Source organism: Bemisia tabaci, chromosome 1 (assembly GCF_918797505.1).
Source record: "Bemisia tabaci chromosome 1, PGI_BMITA_v3".
NCBI lineage: Eukaryota > Metazoa > Arthropoda > Insecta > Hemiptera > Aleyrodidae > Bemisia > Bemisia tabaci.
Window position 1 is genome coordinate 21155497 of NC_092793.1, and position 13587 is coordinate 21169083.

Here is a 13587-nt window from a genome sequence, read left to right on the forward strand (position 1 = left end):
GACATCCCTTGAATTATAGATCGTATTTGATAGTGGTTCACTGGAAAAATAAACACATTGGATCTAGAGTCCAGACTCTCAAAAACATTGACAAGAAAAAATACTCTTGACGCATTCAGATTTTCGCCTGAATCAAAAAGAAATCCGCTCAAATTAAGAGGCTTGGTTCTTGATTTATGCAAAAATCCGAGTGAATCAAGAGTATTTTTTCTTGTCGATGTTTTTAAGAGTCTGGACTCTAGATCCAATGTGTTTTTTTTTTCCAGTGTTCGATGTATCGTTTGGTTCAAAAAAATACAACACAACCTCAAACACTTTAGGATTTAACATGGAAAAGCTGAAAATGAGAAAATTCCTAACAATGTCACTTCTCATTGTCATTTGATACTCGAAAGAATAAAAATTCGATCACAAATGACTTGTAAATTAGGTTTCTGAATTGACTTTGGAGGCTGTGTTTACACGTTGAACCAATCGATATCGATACAATCTCGCCTGTTTAATTTATCGAATACGATCTGTTCGTAATCCGTAAGGAAATTCGATTGGTAACGTGGCTGCTCTCTTCGGTAGCACGAGACAGAAGCCCCCGCAGAGTTTTGCCGTGCTAAGGAAAAACGCCGTATGAACATTCGAGAGTTGTCGAATTTCCTTCGATAAAATGTTTATTTTTGAGGCAAGTTATGAATATTTTTCCATACAATTTTTTAAGAACGTTGGGTAAAATTTCGAACAGAATTATCTGAAAAATTGGGGAGAAATATATACACAAGTTTACCGAAGAATTGGGGTTTTATCGAAGGAAATTTGGCAACGCCTAATGGTTCACAAGGCGTTTTTCCTTAGCGCGACTGAGTTGCTGACGGATTCGCGGATCAATTCCACGTTGGTAACTCATCGCTTATTACCCGGAGTCGCTAGTCACCTCGTCGTCACCGGATCGTGCGGGTGTGACAGGAGTTGGCGCGCGGACCCCCGTGCCCCCGCTCGGGGGAGGGGGGGGGGGATGTTGAGCAACTCCCGGAGTCGCGCGTCGAGTCGAAGCCAACGGATTAATAAACGATGCCCCGCGATTTCCTGTTTTACAAATCGGCCCAGTTACGACTCGGTAACGGTTGTCGGCTCCGCGTGATAAATCGATGGATGGATCGATCCGCCGTTTGAACTTATGGATAAGGATCGATTATCAGGGTGAACCTTATGATCGATTCTTCGCCGTAGTTTCTAATGGGAGGAGTCGATTATTCGGGCTTCGGCACTGGTGATGAATCGCCGCATTCCCCAAACGGCTCCCGTTAGAATCGAGATCCACCCGCCTACTCGATTAGTGATCCTCTGCCAATTCTAATCTCGAAATCGAATTCCTTTCGACGTCCCTGCAGGACATGTAACTTGTCGATCAGGGCGCAGGGATCCAAGTGGGGATGTCCCGAGCTAAAATATTTTGCCAAGAACTGGGACAGAGAAATCGTACGAGGTAGTTTCTCCCTCTTGGAAAAGCAGGTGGAAAATTTCTCAATAGTGGGAATGTAGCGTAATTTTTTCTAAATTCATTCATGTAGAACATCTAAAAAACTGAGAACGCCTGCATTTTCCCGTTTCTCATTTTTTTTATTTTTTTTTTTCTTTATTTTTTCCATTTTAATTATTCTTGAGGGGGGTAATCTTGCGCTTGCAGTCCTTAAAGTTCCAAATCCCCTCAGTTCCTAATCAAGCCAGCCCGAGGTAACCGTTGTTTGAGAGTTGAGACCATCAACTTTGCGTCACGCAAACTTTGGTGAGCACTAAAGTAGTTCTGAACCTGAAAGAAAAAAATAACTTTTTCATAAAACGGAAGACTTGTCGACAACATTTTACGGTCATACACCGAAAGACCTATTTTCTTAATACTTTATTTGGACTTTATTTTGTAAGTAGAAACCACAACTTCTGGCTCAGTTTCGAAACATATTATGTAGCATTCGTTCCCTATCCACTCGAGTGTTTTTACCGATGACCCAGACATCGTAGTTCCTAATTGCAAAATGTAGTCCATTTCTGCATACTCGCGGCTATTTTCGCTATCACGGCAGGATCGGTTCAATTCGATCAGTTTTCCCGCGGCTTTTCCGGCGATTTAGCGTGGAGCGGTGGGCGATGGAGCGGGTGAAGAGCTGCCGTCAGACGGCGCGGCGTGACGTGACGGTGTCAAACGTCACTGTGTCGAATAGTGAGGCAGTCGAGCGCGTCTGGGTCGTGCGTGCGTGGACGTGGTCGTCGCTCGTTCATTCATGCCGCCGCGGCGACGAGCGACGGCTCATTCATGTGTCGGGTGTCCGCTGTCCACTCTCCACCGGCTGTCCTCGTGCGTCCGTATCATCGCTCGCCGCTCGGACATCGATCCGATCACCGCCCCCCGCGCCGCCTCCCGCCTCCACCGCGACGTCGTCCCAACTTCGGTTCCGAATGAAAAGAACAGGGTGTCTACAAGTTCGGAATTTCCGGAGAGTCCGGAATTAGCACTGATTTTTTAAGGGCGGTCCGGAAGTACAGAAAAAGTGCGGAAATTCTGCTAGAAGCTCCGGAATTTTTTTCATCTTTTTGTCATATTTGTCGCAATATGAGCGAGAGATTCGAATTTTTGAAATGTTTCGAATTTCGTCAATCGAAGGTACTGAAAAATCACTGAATTTTTCTGTTTAGGAGGTACTGAATTTCTTCGGAATGGACTGAAAAAGTAATGTAAAAGTCCTGATTTTTGGCTAGCACGTTTTAGTAGACACCCTGATCAATCCGGAAGGTTTCAACCACGGTGTCCAGGAACGGGGAAACCCGGGATTCATCAGGGGATGAAAAATTTTACGGAAAAAATCAGGCACAGAAACCGGGAATATCTTCTTTCATATTTTGTCTGATTTAGACAACATTGTTGAGTCTTCGTCAGAATATGTGTGGGAATGGTGTTCGGAAATGGAGAATTTGCGGTTGACTAAAATTTAATAAATTCCACGTTTAAGTAGAAACTGCTGAGTGAACTGAGCACAAGAACATCCTCACGTGGTTTTTAAATTGAAGAGTTATTATTTGGAGTTGTGGACAAGTAACTTAATCTGGTACACATGTTTAAGTGAGAAATTCTGCCCGTTGACATCACGAGGCGGTACATTGTCCCACCTCACTTTAAAATCCAATTTTTTCTTCCTTTTTTTTTCTACAATTTCCCGTTTTAGAAACAACTCATGAAAAATACCGCGAACGCAGCTCATTAAGCACTCATAGATATAGCAATAAAATTTCGTGCTAATGGAGAATTTCCACGAAAAAATTGTATTGCTTCAATTGACAGCGTTTAATGAGCTGAGTTCGCAGTACTTTTCATCGCTTTTTTCTGTTACGGGAAATGGTGGAAAAGTACTTTTAAAAATGAGAAAATGTATCACTTTGTAGCGTCATCTGACGGCATTTCCCATTTAAACGCGTGTATTTTAGCAGATTAGGTTATTTTGTCATATTTTCTCCGATACCAAAGCATTTTCTCCGATCTCTTTAGAAGCAAATGATGTTCTCTTGCTCAGTTCTTTTAGCACTTTCATATCAAAGAAGAAATACACCATATTTCAGACACCTGCAAATCCCCTATTATGACAATAAATGCTCAGTTACGTCAGCGAATTAAATTTTCAGACGCATAATATTGGGTATTTTTTCCTTGCTCATCCGATTTTAGTTCGGGAGAAAACCACTTTGTCCACTGTGCGCGGAGGCGGGGCGATCGAACGAAATCGGAGGCCTGGATTATTTATTCATAACTCCGTTTTTACTTGTTCCCGGCTGTTTATGAAACGGTGGCTTTTGTTGTGGGTTTGTACATGGCTCGTGCGTGTTCGATGCCCGTCTAATTACACCGGTTCTTTTGATGCGGAATCAGAGGTCACCATCGGACGAGCTTCGATTAATTTCTTTGCCGGGAACATCGTGTTAAACATGAAAAGTGGTTTTCTTCTCTTTGTCCACTTCACAATATTCTATCATCCCGCTCGTTAGCAACGCCAGCCGCCCCTTAACAATGGAGGAAAATACATCTTGACGTTCATTTTGCTTCCTTCCTAACTACAAATGGCATTTACGTATTTTAATAATCAATTTTGATTTTCAACAAAGTTTGTCTTGCTGAGAATTTGAAAGTAGATAACCTCATTCGTGGTTGGAGAGAACTTTCGAAATTTCGGTTGTGGGAACGATTTAGAAATTATGAGTGGAATTTATTAGAACGTACGCACCCTTCCGGTAACGATGCTGTTTTCTTTTTTATGGTAACAATAAGTCTTAACTTTCAGAACGACCGGCCTATAAGTGTTTTTCCAGAGGAGCCAGAATTTATAGTTCCAAATTGCAAAATGCGGTCCATTTATACTCTGTATTCCTCAAGTATGCACGAATTAAAAATTGCTGAGCAACCTCATGGCGTCCTATTCTCATATGCGCAACCATACAAGGCTGCACTCCAATCACTCATTACTGCGGTGAAACATGTTACGGGCTTTCCAACTTTTTCCCCGAGTCGGCCACCCAAATCGTTCGTTCCATACGCACGACATGTCGGAATTATGAACAGCGCATCGTGCGTCGTGCCAGGCCGGCAATTAATCTGGCGACTCTTTATGGGGGCGGATAGGGCGCCGATAAAGCGCCGCCGCGCCGACGAATGCCACGCCGTCACAAACGTAACGCCGTAACGCTAGCCAACTTAATGAAGCCGAGTCGCACACAGCAATAACGGCTCCGCGAATTTGGTCGACAGATAGCGTTCGCATACAGTTCGATTTCGACTACTCGCGGTTGAACGTAGCATGTCTGACCCTCAGATAGACTGTTGAGGAGATAGCGTTTAGTTGGACTACATTTTAATAGACAAGAAACAATACCCTCTAAAGGCCTTGATAGACGGTCAAATTCTGAACCAGTTCCGATCAAAGTAGACCATTTGATGACTGTTGTACACCATGCAGCACTTTTCTTAGATCAAAATGGGGCACCCTTTATTCTTTCGTGTTTTGTCGGACGGAACTTTATGCAACACGGAAAAACTCAATTGCTGATTTAACAATCCAATTGCTAAAAAAGGGACTACAATGTTTCATTGTAGATTTTACAGCGGTCAGAGGGCGTAGTCTTCTGGTTTCTAAAAATTCTAAGAAAATTATTCGTAACGCCAGGGTGTCCACAAGTCCGAAAAGTCCGGAAATAGTACTGATTTTTTAAAGGCGGTCCGGAAGTGCGTGTACTGAAAAAAGGCGGAAATTCCGCAAGAAGGTCCGGAATTTTTTTTTCATTTTTGTCGCAATTTGAGCGAGAAATTCAACATTTTGAAATTTTTCGAATCTCGTCAAATGGAGGTACTGAAAAAGTACTGAATTTTTCTGTTGAGCAGGTACTGAATTTCTTAGAAATGCACTGAAAAAGTACTGTAAAAGTACTGATTTTTATGCCAGCCTGTTTTACCAGACACCCTGAAAGCGCTTTTAAGATACATTTTTTATCGGGGGACGATGTGCTCTATCCTTTTGTCCATACGGTGTTCTTCCGGGCGGAGGTTGACAGGGCAGCGCCAGGCCAGGAGCTAGCGTCTCGTCACTGCACCAGGTTGCAACGAATGCAAGGCGCTGGAGGTCGTGAATCTGTTGCACCGGCACGGCGACCCGAGATGGCCTTTTTCGGAACTTTCGATATAATTCAGCGGCGCGGCGCCCCTAGTCCGATAATTAATCGATGCCGGTGGTCGCGCCACGGACGCCGCTAAGCCGGTCGAGGACCAGTACAGGCGCCGCCGCTGATTTATGACGTCATCAATTGAATTAACCTCGCGAAACCCGATTCCAGGATCGACGCCTTCCAAGTCGACTTTGCAATTGCACCGGGGCAGAGGTGACCGTCTTCCAACCTCCAGCGCTACAGTCCTCAAGTCCGGAATCTCCGATAATTTATTATAATTAATTGCTTAATTTTTCCATCTTCGTCGATCCCAAGAGGCCGGATCATAGCAGGTGAGCTGTATCGATATGGCAAAGGAACGATACTGAGTATCTGCGAACTGACGATTTTTCAGACCGAAGCCGAAAAAGAATCCTCGCCAATTTGTGCAATTTCAAGGTTGCGTTTGCACTTTTCTATATTTAAAAGTGCTCCCATACGGAATTGGAAAAAACTAAAAACATCAGGCGGCGTATTTTGTACTGTAGAACGCGGCAATCTCGCCTACGCACTTTCGCCAAAATCGTTAGCTGAGCGGTACAACACCGTTACACCTTTACAATCGATATGCAGTTTGGGAGGGGTAAAAAATCTGAAGAACGGCAAGAATTCGATCAATGCACGAGGAAAATCGCTCGCTGAGGAAAACGTTAATTAAGACTGTTACAAATGATCTTTCTTTGTTCCCATTCAATAATAAAATGGAGTGAACTTTGACTTGACTTGCAGGATAATAATGACTCGATTTCAATTCATTTGACTCTCAAACTAACTCTAAGAGTCTACGGACCTCTAAGTGTAAAAAAGTGACTGTAAATGATTTTTTGGAACGAACAGCTGAAATGTAATTCTATGCGTAATGGGGCCTGTTGCCTGTCAAAAGTTTAAAGCGAAACCAGTATTTTAGGAACATTTGTTTAATATCTCAATGTTAGCTTATTTACGCTACGATTCGCCTTAAAAATTTGAATTTTAGTCCTGTTGGCTAGGCTTCCAGCCGCTCCTTGGCTCGGGGACTGATTCCAGGAGCGGATATCTGCCATGGTTCGCGGGTCATGTCATCGGTGTTGGAATGGGACTTGAGTGTTCCGACGAGCTAAGCTGAAAGTTTATATCCTTTCGCGCTTGTGCCCGCTGAACGCGGTAGTCGACGGAGGCAGTAGACACCTGTGTAACTTATCATCACGAACCTGCCCCAGGCCATTTTCCCCGCCATCTTGTGGTCGCTCTTTATGATCCGTCTTCCGTTTGATTCATAAAAATCTCGAAATTGCGACACGGAAACTGTGAATGAAATTGCTCGGTCGAGATTCAGTAGGTCGTAGTACAGCTTCTCAGGTGTTGCCACTTGCACGGAATAAAGATCCGTCTTTATTTTTGACGATTTTAAGAGAGAACTTTTTTGTCTGTGTTGTGGATCGGATTTTAAGATTGGAGCACGGATCCCGGTTCAAGGCTGATTTTTTTTGCGCAAGGACTATCCCGAGCGGAACGCGAATTGATGAAAAAATATGACAGCTTGAAGCAGATAGACGAAACATCCTGATTTTTTCATGTAACACTGGTAAAAAAAAACACATTAGATCTAGAGTCCAGACTCTTGAAAATATTGACAAGAAAAAGGACTCTTATGGATTCAATCAGATTTAAGCTTAAATCAAAAGGAAATCCGCTCAAATTAAGAGGCTTGCTTCTTGATTTAAGCTTAAATCTGATTGAATCAAGAGTATTTTCCTTGTAGATGTTTTTAAGAGTCTGGACTCTAGATCCAATGTGTTTTTTTTCAGTGAAATAGATTGGTTTTGAGTGTAGAAGAACAAGTTCTAATGATTAGAATGCACGCATCGGCAGTTCGCCTTCAATTTTTAGTGTAGGTAACTCGCGCTCTCACGTGGTCGAACAGTGGTATCATCTTGAAATGGTACGCTTCCTCGGAGCACTCACAAAAAAATAGCTCTCTGTCGAGCGGGAAGAGGTAACTTTAACGCCGTGCCAGTTCTCCTTCAATCTTTAGTGTAGGCAATACACGCTCCTTCGTGGTCGAATAGTGGTATCATTGTGAATGTCACGGTTATTTGGGACGCGGAGAGGTGATTGCAACGCATTGCAGCTCTTCTGCAAATGCTGCGAGTGGGCAATTCAAATTTCCCTTTACCAATATTAACTGAAAACGTTAATATCTCACTTAGGTGTAAATGTAAGCAACATCCGTTACTCGAAACAAGTTTTTGATCAGGAACCAAACATCATATTATGCTTCAATTCGTTCCCTGTCCATTAGGTGAACCCAGAGTGGCAAAATTTCATGAAAAATAAAATCTTGAAATTTCACGCTCAGAAATTTATGAAAGAATCGGAAAAGTACCGGTTCTTTTTTATATTTCGCAAAATTTAAAAATTGTGACTTTCTTCTATCTTTGAGTGTTCGAGTGCGGGGTAGCATATTGTAGCCCCTGAAAAATATGAAATATTTCACAGCCTCGTGAAATTCCATGAAATATTTCACTGTAATTTCCAGTCTCTTATTTCTTTCTTACGTTTCAAGCCACCCTGGGTGAACCTGGTGGTTCTATTGGTCCATTTGGTCGCAACGAAACGGACTTGACACACACGCACACAAGTAGCATGGCGTGCTTTGCGATATATCGATTGTTATGTCATTTGAAACCATGGAAAAGGATCGTTAAATAGGGTGTTAGCAGCGAACACCTTAATAACCGATTCTTTACCATAGGTTTAAACGGCAGAACAATCGATACATCGCAATTCACACTACTGACACACACCCGCGCGCTCGTGCTCGCTGCCTGCTTGGCACTCTGTCCCTGGCGCGAGATCGCCGCGAAATCCTCTGCATCAAGTGCGAACCCGGTGCAAATTCATTATTGAATAAACCGGTCCTGCTTCACCGGGGGGGGGGGGGGGAGGGGGGCACCCCCGCTCCTGCCCGTCGGAGCTCGCGCGAGCACAATTTGTCGGATAATTTATCTGCCCGGATAATTTATTTATCCGGCCGACGTTAATCCGTTTCATTTAGTCGTTTAATTACTCGCGCCCTGCTCAGCGGTGGACGAGTCAATCCGACGACCAGCGCACGGAGCCTTTAATGATTAACTAATTTATTCTTTTTTTCGCGCGGGCTCCTGCGGCGTCGGTCACAGCTCGGCGGTGCTCGCGTTTTTTTTCAAGGCGCCTCGGGGGCACGTCTTACCCCCGAGTACTGTATTTTCGTGTTAAGTCGAGTAGATGTGAGACTTGGTCGTATCGCAAAGTTGTAAATTTTCACGCGACAACTTCTTCGTGAACGGGCGCGTGTTCTACGTATTCCAGACCAGGCCGGGTGTCTACAAGTCCGGAATTGCCGGAAAGTCCGGAAATAGTACTAATTTTTAAGGGCGGTCCGGAAGTACTGAAAAAGTGCGGAAGTTCCGCAAGAAGGTCCGTAATTTTCCTCACTTTTTTGTCACGTTCGTCGCAATTTGAGCGAGGAATTTAAGTTTTTGAACTTTTTCGAATCGCGTCAAATGGAGGTACTGAAAAAGTACTGAATTTTTCTGTTGAGGAGGTACTGAATTTGTTAGAAATGTACTGAAACAGTACTGTAAAAGTCCTGATTTTTGGCCAGCCTGTTTTAGTAGACACCTTGCAGACAATTTTTGTTAGATCACTGAGGAAATGAGATAGGACGCTAAATGAATTACAGTTGGTTCAATCGTAATTTTTCTTGAGGACGCACCCTTAAAATTCCCTTTTTACTAGATAACTTTCAAAGCCATGCTTTTTTGTGTGTGGGAACGAAACACACGTGTTGTGTGTTTCGTTTCGCAAATAAACCGAAGTTTGGTAAACTTGTTTGGCTCATTACGTGACTCGAAGCTCATCGTCCACCCAGTGGGTAGATCAACAGCCGAAAAAAGGGTAATGACTTTAGTTGCCTTATAGTTACCCATAAGCGAGTGTTGAATCCCTAAAAAGTTTCCACTTGCCGCCAAAAGGTTAGTGGAGGGTTTCTCTATGTCCTCTGGCTCGGTCAACGAGTTCGGTTGGATTTCGTCTACCATGGATCGTATTCGATGCATCTAACAGGTGAGATTGTATCGATATCGATTGGTTAAACACGTGAACCTAGCCTCAAAAGCAAATTGAGTAATCTGAGGGAACGGGACTCTTTTGATAGAATTTTGATTCTTCTATGAATATGAAATGACAATGAAAAGTGAAGTTTCTTATGCTTAGCTTTTCCAACTCAAATCCTAGAATTTTCGTTTGAGGTCATGTTCTATTGTTTTGAACCGAACGATACATCGAACCATCATCGAATACGATCTATCGCATCTTTTCTTTTCTCCACTCGGTGGTACACGGGCGGCGAACAACCGAACATTCGCGGGACCCGTAAATGGGTGTACTCGCCCCGATCAATCCACAAGCTGATCTGTGATTAAGTGTTGATGGTTTTCGTAACGGCGTGCCATTCGTTATCCGGCCTGTAATTATCGAAAATTATCTGTTTAACTGCATCGCACGACGATGATGAATTGCTCGCGGCTTCGCGCTCTCTACGGAGCTCGCTGCGCGAGAGTGCGAATGCCAACCCGGCGGAGTGAGCTGCACTCGCTTTTTTCGACTCTTCAGTTTGTTTTTCATCCATCTGACTGGCAAGTTTCCGCCGATGCTACTATTTAATTCACTTTTTAGACGGGATTCCGCTAGCCTTGATTTTAAAACGAACGCTCAGAAATACGTGGGTTGAATGTGGCCTCGTTTTTTTTTTTGCTCTTAGCATTTATACTGACTCGCAGAATCATTAATCCATATATGAGAGTCAGGCAAAATTGTCGTATGTACATTAGGATGATTCAAAATCTCATCAATTTCAATTTGATCGACGGGAAACGGTTAACATTTTAGCTTAAGATTTTGTGAAGATAATCCTCGTATGGGTAAGAAACACTGCACCAATTTTCGAGTAGGGGTGTCGGTTGGTTTCCCCTCATAAATTCAAATAGGTGATGAGATTTTGAAATACCGCCATTTACATGTGAATTTTCTGCTTAACCCAGTCCGTATCATGTGTCGTTTTCGGAAATAGTCCTGACAATTTCAATATTGACCTGCTAATGGGATCATTCGTTGTTAGGACATTTTTTACCCCGACGCTATTAGTATCTCGTCACAGAAAAATACGTCACCTAATAGCAGTATCATTATAAACGCCTCGCTTATTCTGAAAACACAAAAAATATCCTTTTACCGAGCGGGGAGAGGTGACTCGAACGCACGCAGTGGCAGTTCGCCTTCAACTTTTAGTGTAGGCAACATTCGCTCTCACGTGGTCGAATAGTGGTATCATCCTGAAATGATACGCTTACTTGGAATCAGGTATGTGAACCGTGATCGCAATGGCAGTGAAAAGTCATATATAGATTCACTATTTTCATCGGTAGCATTGAAAAAGGTCAAGTCATTGTTATTATTTGGATCAAGTTCGATGTAATGAAGAATTACTTTGGTAACGGCACCATTTATAGCGTCTTTGGCGATTTCCTGAGCACGGCAGGATCACCTAATGACGTTCCCCCTTCATTTCTTCCTCGACTTACATAGTTTAGAGAGCCTCGTTCAGTATGAAAAAGTGATTTAGATTTTCGTTTTTTTTCTTCGAGGCAACCGTACCCTAAATTTCATGTACCCCTTGCCGACAATTTTAAAGTCTGATGAGCGATTAAAAAGTCGTATACGCGTTCGGTTAGCGTTCGAAAGTCCGACGTCCGACAACCATTCGCCATTCGTCCAGTTTCAAGGAGCGTTCTCGGCCCCCTCCCACCCTCGACCATCCCCTCCCCCCACCCCCAACGTGTCGCACGAATTAGAAATCCAAACCCACTCGAACGTGACATTTTCAAGGCACGCGCTTACTCCACGAGCCCCCTGCACTGTTGTCAAAGTCCGTGACAACGTATTCGCCGTGGAACTCGAATTTTTGGTCTTGGCATATAATTTTTTCTTTTCATCTGGGCAGGAAATACTTTTGTTCTTTTTTTTTTTTTTTTTTTTTTTTTTTTTTTTTTGTAGAACTTTGTATGAATATTCTCCGAAAGGCAAAGGAAGAAATCACACGAAGTTTCGCGCCAAAAAGATAATATTCTTTTCTCCGAAAAATCAACCAATGACAGTAATTCCACAGCGTTCCCAATCGAGATATGTGGTTTCGTTGGTGTATTATGGATTCTTTCCTATGTCCATGGAATTTTTTAGTTATGACAGACAGGAAAATTTCATCGTGTTGCGAAACTTTTGTTGGGCCGAAAGAATATTGTCGTCACAAGTTAAATTTCACTGCGTGCAGTCAATCGTTCTCTCGGAACAACAAGTTTTTTTCTTCAGAGCAGCGAGAAGCTGTCAAGGACACGGTTTTTTTTTCCGTGATGAATCGGATGTTTCTTGAAGAAAATCGTAATTTATGTACCAAAGCTGGCAGTGTGGAAATTTGGCACGAGTATAAATTATGTTACATCTTTAGTATGTACGTTTGATGTACTCCAGTCGTGGAAAGGGGGAAGGGCCACGCGGACGTTTCAGTGACGCGATGCATAAAATATTAGCCAGGATCTTTTGTCGTCACTGTCGGCTTTGAATCAGAAGTCGAGACTGTAGTGTATACTGTCGTGCTTAGGAAAAACGCCGTATGGACCTTTAGACGTTGCCAAATTTCTTTTGATAAAATACAAATTTCTTGGTAAACTCATGAATATTTTTCTTCCAGCTTTTCAGATAATTTCGTTCGCAATCTCACCTAAAGTTCCTGAAAATATCGAGAAAAAATATTCGGAACTTTCCTAAAAAATAAACTACTATTCGGAGGAAAAAAACAGAAAACTCATGTAGAATTCACAATCAAAAGGGGCTATATCATAAGGACTTTGTTCCTTACCCTCTTGATTTGTTTTGATATTCTCTCAAGTCTCTCTCTGCCCCCCCTTCATATATCTCTCTCTCATCATAGCTGCAAGATGAATGGGAGCACATTATAGCTTCTCTTTATCCCGCTAATGTATGCTAATTCTTATGAATTGTGATTTATAGTTCATGAATTAGGTTGCCCACCTTCCATAGACTCCTCCTCGCCAGGCGTTGCCAAATAGTGCTCTTCTTTGTGATTTAACGTTTTATTGTCAACCTCAAAATCATTATTTCAAATCTCACTCATACTCAAAGAGCTATGGATGATCGTAGTCAACCTAGAGAAGAGATCTGCATCTCACGACAATACCGGAATTTTGAAGCTATCAAATTTATTTCTGACAGCATTTGGTATTATTCACAGCATCCAATAATTTTGTATAACCAGTATATTCCTCTTACGCGTGCAGAAAATTCAGTTTAGGGATCAATAATTTTCCCACCAAGTAAAATTGATCATTAACTTGTTGAGCATAATTAGCCCGCCGGACCGCAGAATGGTTGGATCAATCCGTTAGTTAGCGATGCAAGACAGATTGATTAGCACCTCAGTACTCCGTCATCATCAGGCGTACACACCCTTATTTCCAAGTAAGCCCCAAAAACCATTGTTTTTTGAGGACAACATTGCTCTCGTGGATATTGAAGTATGCCCGTAAGTCAGAGGAGCGACGATATCAGTGTGGGATCTCTAAAATACGTCTCTGAAAATGACGTCATTTCTGCCCTAGGCTTTGAAAACTATCGTTACTGCGGTTTTCACTCAGTCATTCGTGTACCCTTATTTCCAAGTAAGCCCTAAAACCATTGTTTTATGTGGACAACAAGGCTCACGTGGAAATTGAAGTATGCCCTTACGTCAGAGGAGCGACGATAATAGTGTGAGATCTCTAA

At 42.7% G+C, this 13587-nt stretch overlaps 1 protein-coding gene across 11 annotated transcripts in view; it reads left to right on the forward strand.

Annotated features, from left to right (window-relative positions):
• Positions 1-13587, forward strand: part of da (transcription factor daughterless) — a 236314-nt gene that overhangs the window by 190951 nt on the left and 31776 nt on the right. The gene's annotated exons all lie outside the window — the stretch shown is intronic.